The sequence below is a fragment of the Pyxicephalus adspersus genome, chromosome 4, assembly GCF_032062135.1.
Source record: "Pyxicephalus adspersus chromosome 4, UCB_Pads_2.0, whole genome shotgun sequence".
Classification (NCBI taxonomy): domain Eukaryota; kingdom Metazoa; phylum Chordata; class Amphibia; order Anura; family Pyxicephalidae; genus Pyxicephalus; species Pyxicephalus adspersus.
The window spans coordinates 124,156,548-124,164,418 of record NC_092861.1 but is presented as its reverse complement, the minus strand read 5'-3'; positions in this window follow the sequence as shown (position 1 = coordinate 124,164,418).

The following is a 7,871-nucleotide window of genomic DNA, read 5'->3' as shown; positions in this document are numbered from 1 at the left end:
AAAAAAAAAAACATTTTTAAAAAAATAACAAATGTATAACAAACAAAGACTTTGCAGTTTCAAAAGGTATAGAAATAGCTTAGAACAACAGTATTAAAGACTAAAATCTCCATACATTAGAATAACACACACAGGGGGATACAGGGTCGGAAAGGCTAGGGGACAATATGGGGTGTGGATGTGACGTGGACTTGATCACCAATCGTATGAGTAACAATTACCAATGGCAGAAGTATATAGTAGAAATGGGTGCTATCAAGGGATGTGGTTCTAGCAAACAACACCTAATGTAACAACACCTAATGCAGCACATTTTTACAATCTTAATAAATCAATAAAAAAGCAGCCAATTTCTGCTTTTCAGAGATATAAGTTTACTCTCCACCCAAAAAAATGTATGACCATGTGGCAGACACTTAGTGAGCAATTATGCTTCTGCTTGATGGATAGTAGTAAGGTAGTAATAAACCTTGACATTCCTTAATACCAAAACAAAACTAAATACTTGACAGCTTGTAGAAGCTACCAACACATATTTTTTGTAGCACATGTGAAATCCCTAATGTGGCTGTGGCTCATTACACAAACAATGACTTGTTTTGATAATCTGGGCTCACATTATCTTTTCCTTTCAACACATAATCTACAAATGCATATTTGTATTAAGAACTAACACACGTTGTGAGTACTTGTTATTTTATGTTGTGAAAACATACATTATCATATTTAAATTTGTAATATATTGTATTACTTTGAGCTTGCTTTTTGTATTGCAGCAGTTTTGCTTGTTTGCTATTGTAGTAATCTGATAAACCCAGTTCTGCATTTGAAATTTAACAAAGGAATTCCCAAAATCACTAGAGTAGCCATTCTTATCAAGGTTTTTATAAAACTCCATAGTTCCAGCCTGCTAGGGGTCCCTTGAGCTGTGGCTGACTGATTCTCATTTAGTTGTTCCTGCAAAGTTCTGGGACCGACACCACTTGGCAGTGTCAGCTGGATGATCCCAAAGATCATTTTGGCTGTCTGTAAGAGGTGAATTCTGCGCTTCAGCGCCAACAAATTGATTATACGAACGTTTTTTGAGACCGGTAAATTATTTCAAGGGTGTCTCTGTGGCTAAATTAAAGCCTCTTTGCTACATACATGAAGTCTGGTAAAGTATGTGCTAACATTATGTTTAATAAATATACTTAAATGTTAACACTCCAGGCAACTCGGAAAGCAGATTCAATCACTTGCTGTGTGAGGACCCTACCGGTTAAAGTGGTTGTGGTTAAAGTGCAATACCTTTGTCCTAGATAATGTTGAAAACCGTCAAGATCACTGGCACTGTTTTTTTCTGTTCTCTAGATTTCCCTTCACATTTTTCCCAGGAAGCACAACATGAAGGAAGTATCTTCAAAGCAATGGAAAAATCTACTCCTAGTTGTCACCAGAGCAAGTAACCTCAACGGAAAATATACCCTTGTCTGTTCTTGTGACAGCTCTAAAATGTTGTATAAGCATTGATGTATATATAGGGAACACAGTCTACATTCTCAGTACTATTGACTTTCACTCAGGCATTCCTGTAGTTTACAGGTCCAGTAATTTTTGTCAGTAATTTGATGCTATGCTAGTGATGGAGGAGAGGAATTCTTGGATTCAATTTCAACTACAAGCTTCCTACTCTTTCAAGCATCCAGGCCAAGACAGAGGCTGAAGATGGCGAGTCGGGTGATTTGCCAAGCTGGGTCCTGCAGGACTGAGCAGTCAAGGAGTTCCCTGTGGTTGTTACACCAGCCAATAACAGCACCCTCCATGAACTTTAGTAACTGGCTGATGTGTACACTAGTTACCAATTATACTGTCCTTCTGATGGCCGTATAGTAAACATTGTTCATTCCCTTTTTTGCAACTTTGTCCTTGCTGCAGTCACAGACACATAATAGTACAAAGTTTAAGCACATCATATAACCATTTATACAGAATTACCACTTTGTATGTTGTGCACTTGGATATTCACCCATATGTTTGCAGTATTCCCTGCCTTGTACTACCTCCGTCCAGACATAAAAAGTATAATTGGTCTGTCTATACCATAAATGCATTATTGGATTATAATTTGTTATTGTTATTTGTGTGTGTTGATTTATTGTGTATTTCATTCTAGTTCTTACTCTAGTATATAAATGTTTCCTGATGAAGCGGATTTATATCTGCGAAACGCATTGAAACATGAATGATTGATATTCTCATTTACTGAAGGTAAAAATATGTTGCATGAAATATATTTGTTTAATAGGCACTAGTTTTTTTGTCTGCAATATATTGGGCCATGATTGTGGATATGTGGAGGTACTATTTTGTACATTTTGTTGCTTTCAAATTTTGTTTAACAAATGTGATTTTATATAAAATTATTGAATACATTGATACTGTTTTTTATTTAAAGCGGAAGTAAACCCAAAACTCACACAAAACAATAAAATCACACTTACCTTCAATCCCGCAGATCAGTCTGTCCGTCAGGAGGTTTCTTCCATTGGGTCTCGCGTCCTCCTGGTATTCATCTTTGGGCTGGCGGAGAGGAAGCGCCAGGGGCCGCCGTCTTCTCCTCTCTTCTTCCTGGTTGTTCCTTCTTTGTCACCAGACCTCACACTGCGTAGGCGCAAGATCGCGTTACGTAGATTAGAAAAAAAGTTGCCGATCTCACTGCCCATATGCAGAAGGAGCAGCCAAAAGCCTCCTGGGATGCGTGATGTAGGTATCCCAGGAAGCTTTATGCTCCCACTCATTCTTGATTGCCTAGGCAATCGAGAATAAGGGGGCGGTGCTTCACCCATTTTAAAAACAAAAACACAAACAGAATTTTTACTTTAAATAAAACGGTTGTCTACCCTTTTATGTGGCAATGCTGACTCTCTAGCAAGACTCCATTGTATTTTCCCATATCTACTAAACAAATTTAAGGCACATTAAAAGTACATTGGCTCATTTTCAGTTTCCTTTCAAGTACATTTGACCAATATGATCTTGTATGAGCTAAAGTGTGAGAAAAAAGCAGTAAATAAATCAAATATTTCATGTGCTAACAAGAAGCATGCCAATAAAAAGTGAAAGCCGAGTGACAGGGAGAAAAACTCCTTACTGTAATATTTCTTCTTTCACTGTCCAGAACAGGCTGGGACAGGTCTAGAATGATCTGGGCATATAGGAAGTGTGGTGAATGATCATGGTCATCAGACTAAGGACATCAAGTGGCAGAAAAACATACTGCACAGGAACTTTCTGGGTTACAATGAAATATTGTACACGTGTTGAATTTGATATTTTATGTTTTAATGAACTAATCATTTATTCCGGGTTTCTTTTGGCCAGAGGGGTGATAAACCTATGGAGACTAATATTGCTGAACCCCCTTCTAAAAATGTTATTACTCTGGCTGTTTCCATTTTCAATATTTTACCTGGCAGAGTCACGGATCCACAGCAGTAAAAAGAAAGCTTGAGCAAAGTCAAAACAGGTTTTAATATCTGTTTCTGGTCAGAAAGTTAGAGAATTTGGATCAATATTACAACCAGGGAACTAGCATTTTGAGAAAAGAGGGTTACTAATGGTAGTCTTTGTATTTCCTCTGTATTAGCCTCCTTTCATTTGGTTTCGATTTCTCTGCCAAATATTTAGTTTCATCTCCGTAGTACAAAGTGAAAATAAATTACATCATGACTGGTAGATCTTTTTAGTAAAACATGATTGTGACATCTCCACTGAGAAATAACCTTTAACATCGTTCATTAGACGGCTGTTAAAAACTTAATTTACTCTTGGCACTTTGTGAACCACAAAAAGATAAAATGTTCTGAGAAAAGCTAAAATATTGATGTTCCCACAAGATCTATTAGAGAAACAAATCTGCTAGATCTGCAGCGCAGTGTCTTTAACAAGAAATGTGACCGTCTCCAGCATGTAAATCCCAGGAACTGTGTGCTCTGCACGTTGATCCCTGTAATTATGTTCTAGGCGCGTGAAAGAGAAGGCGCTCTGTGTGAAAACAAGGCCGGTCAGCCAAATGTTACTTACATAACTTGCATATTTTATAAACACATACTACCTGTAATTCAGGTGATGAATGCAAGAAGCTGTTTTTTTTCTTGTACATAGATAATGACTGAATCACTGAAACTGTTTGCACTTGTTAAGAAATGCATTGGGTGTTTATTAAGAATAAAGGCCAACAACATCAAAGGATTAAACAACTTCTATTGATTTGGGTATCAGCTCAGATCACAACAGCGTGTGGTAAAATATATTGAGAAGGGAAAAATCAGGCAGCCAGTTCTTGACCACATATGTCATTGGAAAATAACAGCAACGAAACAAGGTTTTCTGATTTCTCTTTGTTATCCTCCCACCATTTGTCAGTTGGAGATGCCAGCTGTTGTCTCTAGACATAAGGTCGAAGCTCACTCTTTCTAAAACAGACAGAGCGAGGACAATTTCATGTCTATAATCAGCATTTTTGTACTTGATTAACACTGTAACTACAGCAAATCATGCAATCATGGGACTCTTTGCACATGAGCATGTATTGTCAACTTATAAAAACTTATGATGATCCCAGCAAGCAGTACCTTTTGACACTCATATTGGATATTCTTTTACTAATAGATCAAGAGTCCTTGTCAGACATTCATGAAAGCTGTTCAAAAAGGAACTTAAAGTGTACCTAAACTCAGAATTTTCACTTTACAACTTAAACAACTTTGATTGTTTGTATTTTTTTTTAAGTGCAACACCTTTTTTTTTTTTTTTTTTTAAAGGGTGCAGTACTTCCCTCTTACTTCTCGATTGCCTAGGTGATCTAGAATGAATGGGAGCGCAGAGCCTCCCGGGATACCTATGTCACGCATCCCAGGAGGCTCTTGGGTGCTCCTTCTGTGCATGCCCAAGCAGCCCGGGCAAAAAAAGACGATCTCAAGCATACGTCGGGTGACGCAGTAATAAGGACCTGGAAGAAGAGGAGAGGATGCCGGCTCAAAGACAGATGCCGGAATGATGCGGGAACTGATGGAAGAAACCACCGAACCGGTCGACTGCTCTGCGCGATTAAAGGTAAGTGTAAAAAAAAAAAATAATAATTTATCTGTACTCATGTCAATCCTCCTGGAGGTTTTGCACCTGCAGAAGGAGTAGCCAGAAGCCCCCTGGGATGTGTGACATAGGTATCCCAGGAGGCTCTATGCTCCTTCTGTCTTTTATCGCAGTGGCAGAAGGGGAGGGGCTTCACATCCCCCCCCCCCCAAAAAAAAGAAGGTAATTTTTACCGTACATAAAAGGGTAGAAAATTATTAAAATTCGGATGATGGTTCTGCTTTTAAAGACTTCTTTAATAATTAAAAGGACAATCACAACTTTAATAATTTTACCCCTTTGACAAAAGTTTCTCTTATGATGAAAGTTCTCTTAAGAACAATGAAACTCTTGAAACAGAAAATAAATATGAGCAATCAAAGAACAGTAAATATAAATTGTAGAACTAAACTATAAAAAAGAAAAAAAAAGTTCAGTACTTCCTACCCTGCTTTTATGGTTCTTTGGAACCTGGAGAGCCTAATGACTCCTGGCAAAAACCAGCAGGTACACCCAACTGTAAGGAGCATTGCAGTAAACTGGTCATAATGTAGAAAAGATGACACAGACTACTTTAGGCGACCCTGGCAATTTGAATTTCTGAAAGACATAAAAGATCATTGGGGATTCCTATTCAGAAGTGAAATGAGTTTTGCATGTACAGCTCAGCGTTTGTTGCCAGGAATACCCAGTATTCCTGCTATCCTTGGCCAGTGCCACACTGAATGAATGTCACCCTGACCCGAAGATCCAGGAAGGATGAAGATCAGAATGCAGACAGCATTCGGACAGGTGGGTACCAACTGTGTTTAGTTCCACTTTTAGTAGGAGTGTGGGTTAATAGAGCAGTTCAGAGAAAAGACTGTGCAGTAATGTCCTGTAAAAACATTGCAGCAATTTAGTTGAAAATAACCATACCCTTGTAACTGTGCTTAAAAAAAGTTAGGCAGAGTGCAAAAAAATACTCAAAAGCATAGCCTGCAGTCTACCTGAAGCTGATTTTCATTCCATTACTTACCTACCATGCCTTGTACTACACTGTCTTGTGGAGGTAGCCATCTTGGTAGAGGCAAGGCTGTACTTCCTCATGTTAAAGCCTCCAGCGTAGGGAACAATGACAGGCACAGTGGTGACATTGCCAAGTTGTATGCCACATAAAACTATCACTAAAAAGCAGCAATGCAGATGATCGAACAATGCAGATACAACTTTAATGCAGTAGGGAGGGGAGTGCCTGTGCCTTACATACCAGAAACTGCAGTGTACATTTTCAGGACAAATTCAAACAAAACTCAAATATTCACTTTTTGAGTTCATGTCCACTTCACAGTTGATGTTACACATGACTGGCCTTATGTAATGTGGCAACCTGAGCAAAGGTTTTTTTCTGGTATTTACAAGAAAAAAAAACATTCCTACACTTTCTCTTGTTATGCTTTATCACTTGAATAGAAAGTCCACCCACAAGCATTATATATATATTTTACATACTTTATTTATATGCCAAAATGTCTAAAATGTTTTAAAATTTGACAGGTATTATTAAACGGTATTTATATAGCATCAACATATTATGCAATGCTGTACATTAAATAGGGATTAAAATGACAGACAGTGGCACAGGAGGAGCAGAGGACCTTGCCCCAAAGAGCTTATAATCTAAGAGGTGGTAAAGCAGCATACAATAGGAGAAATGGGAATATAGATTGGTAGTTGGTTTTCATTTGTGTGTCAATAATCATTGCAGCATTGTTACCATGTTACAGCAACTAGAACACAGATCTGTCCATGTTGCAGAGGGATTCAGAAAAACAAAACCACTGTAGTAGATATATTGACATATTGAATTATCTATGTATTTTGTTTTGCCAAATGTTCTTTGACTTACAAATCTATTGTTTCAAGCAGAAGGATCCTGCCAAGCTTCCATCCTGTGCAAACAGAAAGAACAGTCTGCATTTCTGTCCATAGCCCGCTTCTTTTAGTCATTAAAGTTCTTTCAGTCAAGGAGGTTTAGCCTCACACAGTTTCCAGGAACCTAAATATAGCACCCCGACAGCTCTCCCCACCAGTTGTGATCCACCTGCATTGCTAACAGAACCAAAGAGACCTGGTGATGAGGTCACTGGATCTAAATAAACTTATGCAATAAAGCAGAAAGTTTTTTTTTTTAGAATATTTTTGAAAAGAGAATATAGAAACCAGGGAAGGCAAATGTATGCAGATTAAATTTCCTTTTAAATATACCTTTGAGACAAATGATAAATGAGCATTAAGTTGACTCAGCAGGAATACAAAATACATGATCAAGGTACAACAATAAATATAATATTTATGCAGAAGCTCTATATACAAAGAGAAAGTTGTATATGTTTTACTGTTTGCAGTTTCATGTTGCAGACATGGCCAGAGCAAAGCACTGTGTAGAGAATTTGAAACACCATACTGCCTGAGCTGTGACAATGCAACTTAAAATATCCAACAACAAGAACTGACAAACAGAGTTGGATTATTGCCTGAAGGATAGAAAGTGGTAGCAGCCAGTACAGGATGCCTGGAACTACTCCTCCTATTTTCAATTATGTTTCAGCTGCTTTACTACCTGCAAACAGATACCATGTAACAAATGTGACAATACACAAATTTTAATTGCTTTACATGACTATTAATATTATTAAACAGGATTTATATAGCGCCAACATATTACGCAGCGCTGTACATTAAATAGGGATTGCAAATGACAGACTAATACAGAC